The 17,584-nt window shown below is 42.0% G+C and overlaps 1 long non-coding RNA gene across 1 annotated transcript; it reads right to left on the bottom strand.

Moving 5' to 3' along the window:
• Positions 1–2,866: 2,866 nt before the first annotated feature.
• On the bottom strand, positions 2,867–4,804 carry LOC122414934 (uncharacterized). The gene is made up of 3 exons (XR_006261835.1): positions 4,639–4,804; positions 3,205–3,668; positions 2,867–3,131 (listed from the first exon to the last, which is right to left on the bottom strand). It is a non-coding gene; the product is annotated as an uncharacterized lncRNA (long non-coding RNA).
• Positions 4,805–17,584: the final 12,780 nt, after the last annotated feature.

The following is a 17,584-nucleotide window of genomic DNA, read 5'->3' as shown; positions in this document are numbered from 1 at the left end:
TTCAAATGCGCTTTTACCCGTCGTCGCGTTGGGAGTTTCGTTAAGGTTTCTTTGAACCCCTTTCAGTCGTTTGTCCCAATCTCGTCCGTCATCCTCGTGCAGACTTGCCTATAGCATTGGAATCAAGGTGCAATTTATTCGCTCAATTTGACCATTGGCTTGTGGGTGACGTGGCGAGTTTAACTTGTGATGTATACCCTGATCACTGCAAAATTTTTCGAACCGTGCTGACGTAAAGCACGTTCCGCGATCTGAAATGATTTTCCGTGGTGTTCCGTATTCGTCTATAAGTTGTTCCAGAGCTGTAATTGTTCCCTGAACCTTGGTATCTTTTACTGCCCGTAAGAGTACAAACTTTGTGAGATTATCAATCATCGCGAATATATATTTGTTGTTCCGATTCGTTGTTACAAACGGTCCTGTGTGGTCGATGTGAAGCACAGCGAATGGTCGATCGCCTGGCGGAATTGGATGTAATAACCCACTCTGTTTGCCAGTCTTGACCTTCGTCAACGCGATGAGACAATATGTTGACGCAAATATCGTCGCACGCCTGGGAAGTAGTAATGTTCGGTTAGCATTGCAACAGTACGATCTAGACCGGGATGTCCCTTGAGGTCATGAAAGCGTACCGCTAATCCTTTTCGCATCGCTCGCGGTACCACAAAAAGTAGTCGGGCGTTTTGCCTTTTGTAAACAATACCGTTTACCAATTTGTACTTGCGCACTTCACTCATTTCGTACTTATCTCGCTCACTTTCGGATTTTGGCAAGATCGCGCTCTTCCATTTTATTCTATCGTCACCGGCTTGAATCATCGCAATCTCATCATACTCACTTCGCAACGCAAACACTCCACATTCTGTCAGATCGTCTAGTTCATTCTGCGCACTCTCACTCACAGGAGCGCGGCTCAAGGCATCTACATGCGCTAATTTCGTTCCTGGCTTATGTGTAATTGTGTAATTAAATTCGCTCAACATGTTGTTCCAGCGTACAATCTGTGGATTTACAGTTTTTTGAGTACACAAATACAATAAGGCCTCGCAATCGGTGACAATCGTGAACGGTATATTAATCAACATCGGTCTCAATCTCGTTACGGCCCAAATGATCGCTAATAATTCCAGTTTGCTTGAATGATAGTTTTTCTCTGGATCACTCGTTCTTCGACTGACCGCATATACTAGACGCAATCGGTCTTGATCATCGTTTTGGAACAGCATCGCAGCTAGACCCAAGGCGCTAGCATCAGTGTGCATTTCTGTATTTCGCTCTAGGTCGAACGTCTGAAGGATCGGCTTATTGGAAAGGATTTCCTTAAGTTTTTCAAACGCATTTCTCTCATTTTCGCCCCACATGAATTTACTTTTAATAGCCGTAAAAATCGAAGAAGAACCTCTTTCCGTTCGGCTTGTATAATCGCGCATTCCTAACCGATTTCGAGCATTTTGTTGTTTCAATTTACAATTTGTTACAAGGTTTTACGTAAAATTCCTCACTCAGAGTTAAGAGCCTTCGGTGATACAAATCAAAGGAGTACGCTCGACTTTTGCGTTCTTCGCCCATTCGCCCATTGTAATACTTAAAGCGCCTAGCAATTCTTTGATAACGATCCTTAGTGTAATGGCGCCCGAACGTAAATGTAAGCACTTCGTGTAAAAATTCTTCTCCCACTCCATTAACAATGGCGAAATTTACAACAATCATTCGATTATAATCGTCAAAATCCTTGTTCCAGAATGTTGCCCGTATGAAGGCCGGCCACGTTTTACTGTCACCTATGACATCTTGTAAACAAAGCCAAGGGTTTTTATTAATGAGTTTTATCCACGTCTCCACATTAGACACCATAATATCGAAACAGAATAATTCCACGAAATTAAGTCATCATTGATATCTCAAAACATTTTATTTTCTTATTCTCGTTTTTGGCTCTTTAAAGTTGGGAGGATCCCATTCCATTAAATGCAAATCGTCGTACAGGAAATATGCCTGCCATAAGAGCCTTAACCTTTCAAAAAATGTGATTTACGTTTGTTCAGGAATTAGCGAGGTTTCGGTGCCGGCGAGCGCTCTGGGGATCGAGTGCTCGCCCCACCGCGGACGTCGCTAGCTCGCGGGCTCAGGAATTTGGGAAACGTGAGACAATGGGCTTTTCGTGCTCTAGTTCTCACGCTCTCGCGGGGGGTCAATATTTCCAAGCACTATTATCAAAACAAATACTGCTATAAATCCGAACGAATAACATACATTTATCCTTCCAGATAAAATCAATGTGAGAGCCAAAAATAAAGTGACCAGACTGATAAAATGAATATAGTCGTTCGGAATAATGATCTATTTTCAGGTTCATACGAATGCAAATATTCATATTAATCATCTTTGCTAATATTTTTTTTTTATGCCTCCCCCCCCCCCCCCTCCGACCAGCAGCACTCGCTTCGCTCGTGCAACAAATGTCGGGGCAGGCATCAAAACATCATCTATCGATAGATGCATATTTCGGAAAAAACGTACTTTCGACCGGCCATGAAGAAAAATAGTATATACCACACGGGCAGAAGTTTGATAGCCCTGAACTGCGCGTCAAATACCCTCGGTTTTGCCTCGAGCATTGTGACGCGCAGTGCAGGAATATCAAACTTTCTGCCTTTGTAGTGTAATATACTATTTCGGACAAAGCATCGGATATTCTGTCCTCCGAAAGTGTGCATCGATAGTTACGCGAAAACAGTTAGGATAAAAGCTGACGAACGAAGGGGTAAGATGGAAAACGCTCTGTAATGGAAGATATTTAGAATGAAACGACACGAGTTGGGTGCACGGAGTCTATTTATTGACTTCATGTTGCAGTGAGGTCGGAGCTAAAGAGTTGCTACTTTATGAGAGCAACAAAAAACATTTTTTCGTTATTTTTATTCTCTCACGGGAAGAGAAATAATTTAAAACACACACAAACACAAACATAGAAATTTTTAAAACATCATTAATTGTATGATCATAAATGTATGAAATAGCAAAGTGATTGATCATGGCGAAGAGTGAATTCCACTTTCAACGATTGGGTCTTGAGTCATTTCGTTTTCGTCCCCCTCTCCCTGTTTTCCTCTGTCACCCTGTTCCTCGTTCTTTGTACAATAAAGAATGAATTAGTAAAATTTCATTTTTTTAATGTTTCATAACTTCAAATTAAATACTTACTGAATTCATGAGGTGTTCCACGTAACTGCCTGTTACGTGTCCACGTAACCTGTTTCGATGCAGCAGCGGTATCGAGCTAAAGTATTAGCTGCAGCATCTCAGGGGTGACGGTACGTAGCACTTCCTCAATCCTCTCCTCGAGATGGGCGCGATCTCGGATTTCTTGTCGATATGTGTGGGTTTTAATATGACCCCACAGGAAAAAATCCAAAGGGTTGAGGTCGAGCGAACGTGGGGGCCAACCTTGGCGACCGCCACGTCCAATCACACTCTCCAAAAAGGCGAGCCAGGTCCTCTCGTGCTGCAGCGCTTGTATGCGCCGGAGCACCATCCTGCTGAAACCAGGCATTGTCGAATTCCTCCGGAGCCATTCCTGAACGGAGACAAAGTCTCCTCAGTTTGGTCCGGAGGAATCTGGTATATGTGGCCGCCGTCAGCGTCTGCGGGAGTTGGTATGGCCCAATCTAAACAAATAAGAAAAATGTTAAGTAGAAAATTTTTTTTCTTCAAGAACTCTTGCAGTTTTATTAACCGGTTGACTGGTAAGCTTTTTTCAGTTTTCGTGCCAAAATTGGTACGGGTCAATAAGTCATCGAAATATACGAAAATTTGTTTCTGGGGGCTTACGAGGTTGCTGATTCTATTTCCAAATTTAGTTTTTACGTAGGTATCCGCGACACTAGGAGTAAGAATAAGGGTTTGAAGTATCGTATTGCATGAAAATTCAAAGCTTTTTAGTATACTAGACTTTTTTATCTAAATCAAACAAAATTAACTATCCCCAAAGGGGTGGAAAATAAGGATGTGAGTGAAATTTTCAGATTTTTAACTTGCCAGTTTTTATGCTCACAAATTTCGAATTTTATTTCATTTCGATAAAAGAATGTGGTGCTCTAAAAATGTACAGTTTTCATGTAATATAGCACAAAAACTTGCAAGTGAAAAATCTATAAATTTCACCCTTAACCCTTATTTCACACCCTTTTGGGGATAGTGAATTTTGTTTAATTTTGATAAAAGAGTTTAGTGTTTTAAAAAGCTTCAAATTTTCAAGTCATATAGCATAAAAACTTGCAAGTGAAAATCAGAAAAGTTTACTCCCAACCCTTATTATTAACCCTGGCAGGTAGCGAGTTTCTCGGGCCTAATAAAAAAATCTGGTGCCCTAAAAAACAAACATTTTCTATAATAATATAGCATGAAAACTTTCTATTGAAAAATTTAATAATTCCACCCTTGACCCTCGATTTTTATTCCTCAGTTCAGATAAGTGGAACCAGCGAACCAAAAAACCGTTATTATCAAATTTTGTTGAAATTGTGTGAAAATTTTAAACGTTATTTCAATGTGTACACTACATGATACATTACTAGAATGGGCCCATTTTTTTTTATATGATACAATACCAGTCAACCGGTTAAAATTTATACTTACCAAAATATTGCCGTATATTCCAGCCCACAAATTGATTCGCTGAATTCGTCGCTGCGCATGACCAATGGAAACGACGTGGGGGTTTTCTGCGCTCCAGTGGTGGACGTTGTGACAATTCCACGGCCCATCAATACCGAACGATGATTCATCGGAGATCATCCGGGCTAGAAATTCGGTTCTGCCGCTTCGATGTTTACCATAAATCGGCAGAACTCGAGTCTGGCCGGATAATCATGCTCCTGAAGATTTTGGACACGCGTGCCACCCTTCACGCTTCATAACCGTTTGGACGGTGCTATACGATGTGTCGAGCATCCTCGCGGCTTGTTGTAGGCTCGTCTCCGGCTGACGTCGAAATAATTCGAGAATCCGCTGCTCCATTCTCGGCGTTCGCACCGTTGCCGGTGCCCCGCCGTTCCGATGATTGGGGACGTTACCGGACTCCTGCATCCTTCTGTATGCGTTGTAAATCACGATGTTATTTGGATATTTTTCCCTGTGTTGATATCTTTTGCGGTACAGTCGGGACGCCGCAAGCGCATTGTGGTTAGAATCTATGTAGCATGTCACCATGTCTGCATACTCCTGGAACTGAATATTCAACCATTTTTACGAAATAATAATCCTCTTCGGAAAAATAACAAACACGCACTCAACAACTCGACCGAGAATCATGCCAAAACAAAACAAAAACGTTGTTGCATCGATTTTATTTACAAAACAGAAGAAAAACGCTTCTCGATATATCGATAGGTACGGCAACGAAAAAAAATGAAATCGATACAGCTATATTTTTTTTCGTTTTGGCACGATTCTTAGTCGAGTGTTGGGTGATAGTTATGTAGGAATCGGGAAAAGACGACGGTAGCGAACAATCGTTCGAGCGTTTTCGGCAATCGCCGCGAGAGCGCGCGTGAGAGCTTCAAAAGAGTTAGTCGTAATCGAGTCGCTAATGCGTTAAGAGGTCGTAAGACGAGCGTCGCGCGAATGGTCCGAAGAGTTGGCTTTTGTAATTGTTAGTTATAATAAAGTTCTTTTCATATTTCGTTTTACGTGTCATGAGCTCGTCATTATCCTCGCGTCCGTTCCAACACCACCAGGAACAAAGTAATATCCCATAAATTTGGGGGCTCGTCCGGGATAACGCGTGAAAGTATGGCGACGGTTTAGAGAAGTGCCAAATAAAGACGAAAAGACGAAAGACGAAAGAATAAAGACGAAAGACGAAAGACGAAAGACGAAAGACGAAAGACGAAAGACGAAAGACGAAAGACGAAAGACGAAAGACGAAAGACGAAAGACGAAAGACGAAAGACGAAAGACGAAAGACGAAAGACGAAAGACGAAAGACGAAAGACGAAAGACGAAAGACGAAAGACGAAAGACGAAAGACGAAAGACGAAAGACGAAAGACGAAAGACGAAAGACGAAAGACGAAAGACGAAAGACGAAAGACGAAAGACGAAAGACGAAAGACGAAAGACGAAAAGACGAAAGACGAAAGAATAAAAGAAGAAAGACGAAAGAATAAAAGAAGAAAGACGAAAAAATAAAAGAAGAAAGACGATAGACGAAAAAAGACGAAAAGCAAAAGACGGTTACGACGGTTAGACGAAGACGAGATCGAACGTGTTGAAACGCGGTAGCAATCGTGTGTCGAACGTACAGTGTAACGCCGAAGACGCACAGAGGACACGTAGAGGTCGCGCGAAGCGCGCTCAGTGTAAACACGCGTACGAACGTTCGAGAAAGTGCAACGAGTTAGAGTGAAAAGCAAAGGTAGTAACAACAAGATGATAGACCCGAAGAAATGTACAACAAAAGTTTTGAAAGAAGCGCTGGCGTCTTTAAACCTATCGACAGTTGGGAATAAAGCCGAATTGTTATTACGTTTGTCGAAAGCCGAAGGTTTCGATATGTCGACTCTGGAAGAAGGCGGAGAGCATTTCGAAACGAATCAAGACGAAAACGACGAAGGTGCCGCTTCGACACAATATATGATGGAGCTGTACAAGAAAGAAAAAGAACTCGCCGAACGCGAAGTCGCGTTGCTACGACGAGAACTCGAGATGGCGCACATGAGGCAGGCGAACAACGAGGCTCGAGACACGCCGAGCGGGCAACAAGCGCCCACAGTGAGCTCTAGCAGGACGCTTGTTCACAACGATCAGGGCCCCATGCGCATGAGTCTGCAGATGCTTGCAGATTTGCTGAGTTTTTTCGACGAAAACACCGAAGCATACGAAAGATGGGAGAGACAAGTGCTTTTCCTGAAAGAAGCGTATCGACTAAACGAGGATGCAACGAAAATATTAATCGGGATGAGGCTGAAAGAGAGGGCGTTAGAATGGTTCCACTCTAAGCCCGAACACATCCAAATGACGACGAACGATTTGTTACGCGAGCTGCGTGGAATGTTTTTCCAACGCTCAAACAAAATCACTGTGAGACGACGTTTTGAGGAGCGTACGTGGAAGAAGACGGAGACCTTCAACGATTATGCGCACGAGAAAACAATCTTAGCGAATCAGCTGGGGTTGTCTGAAGATGAGATATTGCAATATATCGTTGATGATATTCCAGATTGTAACCTGCGCGACGCCGCGTGCATTCACGGATTTACGAAGAAAGCAGATCTTCTCCAGGCCTTCGAGGAGATATCACTGCGCGATCGCAGCGACACGACAAGAAGTGCGGCAAAAAGCGAAAACAAACAAAGTGCGACGAAGACACCGGCGAAAAGTGAACCGAACCGATCGAGCGAGAAGCGCGAAACAGTGTCAAGTGCGAATAAAAAAGATCGAGCTGTCACACAACGCTGTTTTAATTGCGGTGAGCGAGATCACGTAAGCCCAAAGTGTCCATCGAAAGAATTGGGTCGAAAGTGTTTCAAGTGCGAAAGGTTCGGGCATATCGCGGCGGCATGTCCCGGTGCGAGTGAGACGAAGAAGACGTGCGCACTTGCAGACATTTCGGCGAAAAACCAAAAGCAAGCGAAACGCGTTGTAGTGAACGGAATAATTGTAGATGCGATTATCGACACTGCGAGCGATATTACGATTATTCGAGAAGATCAGTACGTCGAGTTGGGTAAACCGAAGCTCGTGGGCGAACCAACGCCATTCCGTGGCGTCGGGAAAGAAGTAAATGAGACTATCGGGTTCTTTAACGCGACAATGGAAATTGATGATCATGAGTACGAGGTTCGGTTGTGCGTGGTCAAAGAAGAGTTGTTAGACCACAAACTCCTGATTGGTACCGATTTTCTCGATCGCGTTAAACTTGTCCGATTTCGTGGTATTTGTAAGATTGAACCGTTAAACGATGTGAATGGCGAGAGTGTGAGTGTGCCCGAAATTTTGCGAATCCAAGCGATCGAAGCAAACAACGATACAGCTGATTTGTCAAATATTTGTATGCGCGAAAATCGGGATAAGATTGCGAGTATGATTGAAGAGTATAAGCCGGAAAGACGACGCGAAGTGGGGGTTAGCATGACAATTGTTTTGAAAGACGACGTTCCGATATATCAGCGAGCGCGTAGACTAGGCGAAGCGGAAAAACGCGAAGTAAACGAACAAATACAGGAGTGGATGTCAGACGGGATCGTCCGCGAATCGCATTCCGATTATGCAAGTCCGATAGTCGTAGTTAAGAAAAAGGATGGTTCGAGTCGTTTATGCGTCGATTATCGATTGTTAAACCAAAAGATTATTAAAGATCGCTACCCACTCCCGCTTATCGAAGATCAGCTTGATCTGTTACAAGGCGCGAAAGTTTTCACGACGTTAGATTTGCGGAATGGATTTTTCCATATCCAAGTTGAAGAAGCGAGTAGGAAATACACTTCGTTTATTGTCCCCGACGGACAATATGAATTTTGCAGAGTTCCGTTCGGACTTTGTAACTCACCTGCAGTTTTTCAGAAATTTATCAACGCCGTTTTCCGAGAACTGATTAAAGAGCGCGTTGTACTAACGTATATGGACGATTTGATAATTCCCTCGGAAGACGATGCGAGTGGAATCGAGAACCTCGAACGTGTGTTTCGAGTTGCGAGCGAAGCGGGTTTGATTTTTAAATGGTCAAAATGCAGTTTTTTGCAGCGCGAAGTAGAATTTTTGGGTCACGTGATTAGTCAAGGGCAAGTACGACCGTCAGAGCGAAAGACAGAAGCCGTGCGTAAGTTTCCGGAATTAACAAGTGTCAAACAAGTTCAAGCCTTTTTGGGGCTTACAGGTTATTTTCGAAAATTTATTCCCAAATATTCTTTGATAGCTCGTCCGCTGACAAATCGTTTGAAAACCGGTGTAGAATTCCGATTTAAAGACGACGAAAGAAATGCTTTTGAGAATTTAAAAGTCGCGTTAACAACTCGCCCAGTTTTGAATTTGTACAAGGTGAACGCTGAAACCGAATTGCATACAGACGCGTCAAAACACGGATATGGCGCGGTACTAATTCAAAAGAACGCAGACGACGACAAGTGGCATCCAGTATATTTCGCGAGCGGCAAGACTAGCGCGGCTGAGGAAAAATACTTCAGTTACGAACTAGAATGCTTGGCGATCGTGAAATCTCTGAAGAAGTTTCGAGTTTATCTGTTAGGGATAAAATTCAAGATTGTAACTGATTGTCGCGCGTTTGCGCTTACGATGAAAAAGAAAGACATTTGTTTGCGCATAGCACGATGGGCTTTTTACTTGGAAGATTTTAATTATAAAATCGAACATCGCCCAGGACGAAACATGACGCACGTAGACGCTCTAAGTAGGAATCCGCTGCCTACTTGCCTGCTGATCGATGAACGTGAAGACGGTCTAGCGGCAAGACTGAAGAAAACGCAGCGTGAAGACAAAGATTTGAAGAAAATTATCGAAGACGTCGAGAACGGATCGAAGACGGGATACGTTATACGTGGAGGAGTACTCTTCAAGGAAGTTGACGACGACATACGTTTGATGGTTCCTCGATCATTGTGTTCGACAATTATCAAACGTGCGCACGAAAAGGGACACTTTTCAGTGGCTAAGACGGAAGCGATCTTAGTGAAAGACTATTGGATTCCAGGATTGCGCGAAAAACTAGAAAAGATAATGCGAAATTGCGTCGACTGCATTGTAGCAGAGGGCAAACAGGGAAAACAAGAAGGTTATCTCAACGCTATCGCGAAAGGGATCACGCCATTGGACACCTTCCACATTGACCACCTCGGTCCTTTACCATCAACGAAGAAGAGCTATAGACACATTTTGGTCGTCATTGATGGATTCACGAAGTTTACTTGGTTGTACGCAACAAGATCTACGACAGCGCTCGAAGTCATCGATCGTCTGAGCAAGCAAGCTGCAATTTTTGGTAATCCTCGTAGGATAATATCCGACCGCGGTACTGCGTTTACCGCCAAAGAGTTCGAAGATTACTGCAAGAAAGAAGAGATCGAACACATTTTGACGACGACGGGAATACCCAGAGCAAACGGTCAGGTCGAGAGAGTTAATCGGACATTAATTCCTCTGATCTCTAAGTTGACAGCGCCGAAAGCAGGAGAATGGTTCCGATACTTAGGCCTAGCGCAGCAGTATCTAAATACGTCTTTTCATCGCAGCATAGGATCCACGCCTTTCCAAGTGATGCTTGGAGTACGTCCGCGTTTACGAGAAGACGTGTCACTTCGAGAGATGGTAGAAAAAGAATTCATCACATCATTCGAAGAAGAGCGCGATGAGATACGATGTCAAGCGAAAGAACGATTGCAGAAAATCCAAGAAGAAAACAAAAGGGGTTACAACAAAAAACGAAAGGAAGCGAGAGCGTATAAAGAGGGAGACTTGGTCGCTATCAAGAGGACACAGCAGGGTCCAGGGTTGAAATTTGCATCGAAATTCCTCGGTCCATACGAGATCAGTCGTGTATTGCGTAACGATCGATATCTTGTACAAAAGGTTGGAGAACACGAAGGCCCAAAACAAACTTCAACAGCTGCCGATCACGTGAAACCATGGGTTGACTACGCAGATTCGGAGGACGATGCAAGCGACATCGGAGAGCTACATCCGAGGGCGGATGAAGAGATTCAGGACGGCCGAGTGTAGGAATCGGGAAAAGACGACGGTAGCGAACAATCGTTCGAGCGTTTTCGGCAATCGCCGCGAGAGCGCGCGTGAGAGCTTCAAAAGAGTTAGTCGTAATCGAGTCGCTAATGCGTTAAGAGGTCGTAAGACGAGCGTCGCGCGAATGGTCCGAAGAGTTGGCTTTTGTAATTGTTAGTTATAATAAAGTTCTTTTCATATTTCGTTTTACGTGTCATGAGCTCGTCATTATCCTCGCGTCCGTTCCAACACCACCAGGAACAAAGTAATATCCCATAGTTATTTTTTCGAAGAGGATTATAGTTTCGTAACAATGGTTGAATATTCAGCTCAGGAGTATACCGAAATGGTAGAATGCTACATAAAATCGAATTATAATGCGCTTGCGGCATTCCAATCGTACCGTGAAAAATATTCTCGAAGGGAAAGACATCCGAGCGACAATGTAAAATATGACGCTTACAGAAGGCTAACGAGTCCGGATTCACTCACGAATTACGGGAACGATGGGGCACCTACAACGGTTAGAACACCACGATTAGAGTAACAGACAATCTCCGAATTTCAACTTTCTTACGGATAACTTTAGATACTCTCCGGAGTTTTTTGCAACGAAATTGAAATTCGGAAATTGGAGAGAAATGACGTTTTTTTATTTATTTATTTATTTTCAAGCCACTACACAATCAACGTTAGATTGAAAAATTCAATCGTTATTAAAATGAAAAGATAAAAACCAGAGTATTCAGTTTCTCGTTTCAAAAAACTTCGAGGAGATCATTTCGAGTGGCAGCCGAATTTTCGTAGTTTTATCTCGTTAAAATTATACCCTTAAATTTTTTAAGAAAAAAAAAAAAATTGGCAATCAAATTTTTTTTGATATTTTGGAAAATCAGGAACTTTCATGTAATCATTGAACCACTCTTTTTTACAATATGGCAGCAAGAACGTGAATATTCTACAAAAATATAAGCTAATTTGTTTTTCGGAAACTATTGAGTTTAGCCCAAATTATGTAAGTACAAAAATATCTTAGAATTGGTAAAAGAATGGTGACGAAAACGAACGACGAGAACGGGGACGAAAATGAGCAAAGAAAATGCGGACGAAAATCAGCGACGAGTACGAGGACGAGTACGAAGACGAGGACGAGAACGAGGACCACGACGACGATGAGAACGGGGGAGACGACGAGAACGAGGACGACGAGGACGAGAACGGGGATGAAAACGAACGACGGATATGACGACAAGAACGGGGACGAAAATGAACGACGCGGATGGGGACGAAAACGAGAACGTGGACGAGGACGAAGACGATAACGAGGACGACGAGGGCAAGGACGAACGTCAGGACAAAGACGGAACGGACCGAAAACGAACGATGAAAACGTGAACGAACATTAGGACGAGGACGCGTGAGAGGACTGGAACGAGGAGGAGTACGAAGACCAGGACGAGGACGAGAATGAGGAGAAAAACAATATGCGAATATTCCTTTTATTACTCATTTATTGATGAACTCACACAATTTAATTGTTTAGTGTATGGCTTCTCTACAATTCACGACTTTTTTTTCTTATTTCCGCGTTCACAAATTTGAACACAGTCGTGTCAGGCAGCGTTTAAATTCGTCGTGTGTCAGCCGATTCTCGTTTTCAACGGTTTGAAAATCGTACTCTGAAAGTTAATATTTTCATTTTAAATAGAGACAATGATGAAGTTTTTCAAGGAAGTAACCCTGATTTACTTACTTTCAACTGCTTTTCGTATTTCCGGTGGTATGGGCAAATATTCTTTACTCCCCATTGCACACATTCGTTTCAAAGCATCTCTTACGATAAGTGCCTTGATTAAGGCCCCTGCCATTTTACGTGAATCCTTTTGGTATTTTTGCGTTATCCTGCACTGGATGTTCGGCGCTATGAGCACCCCGGAGTTTTGCACCAATTCAGCCTATATTGTTTATTTTTGTGAATTTTGTGAATAATACCAGAGGATCCTGAAAGTCTAAAAAGAATCGATTTTCTCATGTCTCTGCCACTATGGAGTAACAAATGACTAGCTTTCATGTGATTTTTTTGGATTTAAAAGCTTCTTAGAAACATTCTATAATGTAAAAATTTGGAGTTACTAGTCCAGGAGCCACCGCCTGTTTTTTTCAGTGATTAATAACACGCTAAAACTTCGTGAGACGGTTCCGTTCGACGAGACGCCCAAGATTTTCCTCTGTGAAAATTCTCGATAGCGGTAGCTAATTTAATATGCAGCTGCAAAACATGTCGGTTTGGTGGGGTGTCGAAATTGTCTTACTAACAGAAAGTTTTTCATCGAAATTTTAAGATAATTGTATTATGAATTCGGAAAAACAATTGTCCTACAAAATGGATGGTTTTTTTGGGGTGTTCTCCACTCCGAACATGTTAAAATAACGAGGCCATAAAAATGATTAATAACTAGCTGATTTTTTGTATGCAACTTTGTAAATATTGTTATAATGGAATGGCCACATCGTCCTACAAATTGAGTGGTGCGATTTTTCAGTCCGACGCTTGGAAGTTGTCAATTCTACAGTAACCCTTTTTTCATTAATAACCGGACAAAAAAACCACAGCATCAGTTAGTGCATTTTTAGCGTAAATCGAACAGTGTCCTACCAAAAAATGGGTATATATCGCTAGTCCTACAATAATATTCAAAATATACATAATTAATTCGTAGCTGTAGTTTCGGTAATTGGGGACACGTGTATTCGCAAGCATGATCATTTCAAAGAATTTAGTTGTATGAATTCGACTTGTCAATATGAAACTAAAAAAATACAATTATAAAATTAAATTGTAAATTAATTTTAAGTCAATCGTCGTCGGATTCCGATGTTGAGGATTCGTCAGTTGTACCTCGCACATCATCTTCATCTTCGTCGCAATCGTCACAGGAAATGTTATCTGATTCTGTGACAAAATATTTAAGAAAATTCAAAAATTGCAGTTTAATAATCGATATGTAAGAAAAGTAATAAAGAGTACCTTGAACGTCAGAAGTCAATTCTCCAAGAGATGGACTGTGGGGGCTATCAAACCAATAATAATGGTACTTTCCATCAATTAATGCCCATCCGCAATTTTCCGGATTTTTGTCGGTGGGACTGCGCATGTGTGCATTACACCATATACTGCTGATGTAAGATGTCCGTTTCATCTGCTGCAGTAGCTCCTGTTTTGTTGGCGGCAGAACTGAGGGATCGTATCCGACTACTTTTTTTTTCACAAGCTTCTCGTCTGGACTGTTGCATTTGTAGCCTCTTTTAAATAACTCGTACCGTCCTTTGTTGACATCATTTTTAGTTTTTAAAGCATACCAACTGTCCACGTACTCTTCAAGAACCCGGAATACCTCGCTGGATTCTGTAAACTCGGCACGCTCGCTGTGCAGTTGTAAAAACGCTTCTTGAAATTTCAGATTTTTTTTTTAAATATCGATAGGTCTCTTTTTTCCTTTACGGTAGAACGCAGGGTTGTAGTCGTTACCCGTGAAAATATGGCAAATAGCAAGCGACCGCGATAACTGGTCTCCAAGCTTGGCATAAATTGCGTTGACGTCCAGGTACAATTTTTTTCCCCCGTGCTTAAATCAAGAATTATTTCGATATTTTCCTTCAAGTATTTGTAATTTGCCACCATTATCACGGGTATATCCGAATCTGTACAATGGACCTGCACGCGATAATTTTTGTTGAACTGACAAATGTGGAAAACGATTTTGGTGTTTGCTTCCTCGTGATAGCACGTGAGATTGTTGTCGATCACTTTTTTGATTTTCTTTTCTTCGGACACCTCATAAACGTAACATTTGTCATAGTTCAGTTTGATAATTTTTCCTTTGATAAAAAGCGCCATTTCGTCTTTTTCCCAATCTTATATCAAAAATTCTACAAATTTTTATTCGAAATTTCTATTTCTCAACAATTTCGAGAACTCAGCGGGGCGTTTATTTTCTCTCAGTTCCCGCCAAAAAATCCCTTCAATGCCCCCCCCCCCCCCTCCCCTCCATCAGCTATTCCAATGCGTTGTAGCTAGCTATATTCTGCGCTCATCAGAAAAATAATTAATAATTCAAAAAAAGCTGCTCCCAGGGTTCGAACACGATACCTCCGGGATAAGAGTCAAGACTGACCCATCCTGCTACGATCGTACTCGAAAAATAATCGGTGCAAAATGATACATTCTTAGCAGACCGCTTGACACTTTTTTGAAATGTATAACGACAACGTGATTTGCTCTGAATTATTTGCGTATGAAAATATACAGATAAATACTTAAACAAAATATGTTTATTCCTGGAAATACATATCCATAAAAAAACTTAGAAACCGATGCCTCTTTCTTCTTATTTGATTCGAACAGCTAAATCAATTGAAAAAAAATCCATCTTATTTACGTGCAGCATTAAAATTTATTATATCAATTCGAGGCCAAGTATTTTCTAATGAATGGAAAAAAGTTACCACTTGAATTACGTGCAGCACTAAAATTTGTGATATCAATCGGTGGACAAGTATTTTATTAGTAACTCCAAAGTTCAACATTATGGAATTGTTCTGAGAAGCTTTTAAATCCAAAAATATCACATGCAAGCTAATCATTTCTTGCTCTATGGTGGCAGAGACTTATAAGAAAAACGATTCTTTTCAGACTTTCAGAAGCTTCTGATATTATTCACAATATTCGACGTCAATTGGATCGTTACAAATTATGTTTAAATATGAGTTAAAAGTACTTGTCCGGCCCATCACTTTCCATTAAAATTGTTTATTCAAATAATAATCAGGGCTTTTCTAGAACTGATGGAGCACAAATATTCATGCAGAGGGAATTTAGAGAGTTATCTTCAAGTAATTTTCTCTCAAGTGCACTAATTTAATAAGAATGGAAACGAATTGTCCTGTACTATACAAGGGATGTTTTTGTGCATCGATAAATAAAAAACATTTTGCACATTAAATATGTTCAAGTTTCCAAAAATAACTCCTCAGTTTGTATTGGAATGACGGTAATTTTTACTTTTCACTTCTTCCAGCGAACGAATTTCATTCGGTATAACTAACCTATACTATTATTAAGAACATTAAACTAATAATAAATCGCATTTCAATACATTTTTAACCCGATTCTGCCGTACAATTTCGTTTTTTTATGATTGATTTTTATTTCAATAAATAGTGATGTAGGCTTACTCGAATTCATCAGGTAATTCAGGTAATAGGTAATTGCATCGCAATTTCGCGGGTGTCGTAGGTAATCGCATCGCAATTTCGCGGGTGTCGCAGGTAATCGACGACCGACGCTCTGGCATTGTAGGTAAAAGATAATCAGCGATCTGACGAGCAGATGCCTTAGTTAACAGGTAAAAGGTAACCAACGCCAGAACAACCGGTGTCTTAGGTAAATTCAGGTAAAAGGTAATCGACACCAGGTAATTCCCTACATGAGTTCTCGACCTCAAGAAAAACTCGAAGATACGCGACGAAAGGTAATCGAAGGTAATAGTGAAGCGAATTTCGGCTAATCGCGAGGTAACACCGAAATTCCCGAATAATCAGTGCAGTAATACGAAGGTAGCGGCGTTAGACGATAAAATAAATCATAGAAACTAATAGCAAGATAATCTTTGAAAAGGTAACATAGGTAACGGAAGAGTGCCGTAAGATAATTCGCCATAAAGAAACGCAAAATGATACGATCGTCACGAAATAGAGAAAAGGAAATAAATACGAACGCAAAGGGAATAGCTGAAAAATACGCAATACAAAAGACAGAATAAATCGCCGTATAGACGACGCGCGACAATAAGTGCGAGAGAGATGGAGCGAAAACATCGCGCGAACGACCGTGCTTGCTAGAGCCTGAACGCGTGCAGGGGGAGAGAGAAACGTAGCTGCGTGGAATATTCCAACGCGTACTACCAAAATTCGATATCAAAATTCGACATTACAGAATTCAAACTTAATTAATTAATGCGCAACAGAATTACGTAAAATAAACCAATAAGAAATGGACCCAAATTAATATTGAATGGACTAAGGAAGTTGAGCCACAAAACTACAGGAGAATGGAGACTCGGGAAGTATCGGCCGCAATCTCCCTCGATACTTCTCCAAATGTCTCCCGAAACGCCAAATAACACAAATAAACCGGAACTGAATTCCGAAACTCTACAAAAGGCTCAACTACAATAGTCATTCATGGAGAAAGAGATAGGGCTTACCGAGGAACCAGAAGACTGATAGTGCGAACGAGCGGTCCTCCAGATTCGACGTTCTCCCCACCACTAGGCCTATGCACGACAGCACTCACGCGCTAGGCGCGAACTAGAGTACGGACTCTTTGCTCGCGCTTTCGCGGGAAACTCAAAACAATGGAGCGTGTACGGAGGATAACTCGTCACGCTTCTTTACACAATATCGCAATAATTACCCTTTTGCTGCTCTCACCTCTCCCGCTCACTCGAAACACTCCTCTCGACTAGATGACCGTGATCCGGGTGTTTCCCCTCTTGAGGATCCGGCGGGCAGCTCTGAAAGGCCGAGGGGAGGCCTCCCTCACGACTCCGGATGTCGCGGTGGGCCCACAACGATAAGCCACCAGGCAAGAACAGCACCTCGCCTCCAGAAAACTCCTCCAGACCCCACTTGACGAGGCGCCGGTTTACATGGACTGTGACACCCGAATTCACGGTATTGCGGGCGGTGCAACTCTGGGTTGCTACGGCGGAAAAGATACGGGCGGCGTTCAATAAATGGCCTATGCCAGCGTGCTCTTTCAACCGCCCGCAGGTCGAGAATGGTTTTCGGTA

Source organism: Venturia canescens, chromosome 8 (genome assembly GCF_019457755.1).
Source record: "Venturia canescens isolate UGA chromosome 8, ASM1945775v1, whole genome shotgun sequence".
NCBI lineage: Eukaryota > Metazoa > Arthropoda > Insecta > Hymenoptera > Ichneumonidae > Venturia > Venturia canescens.
The sequence above is the reverse complement of the archived record's forward strand: the minus strand, read 5'-3'. Positions and strand labels throughout refer to the sequence as shown.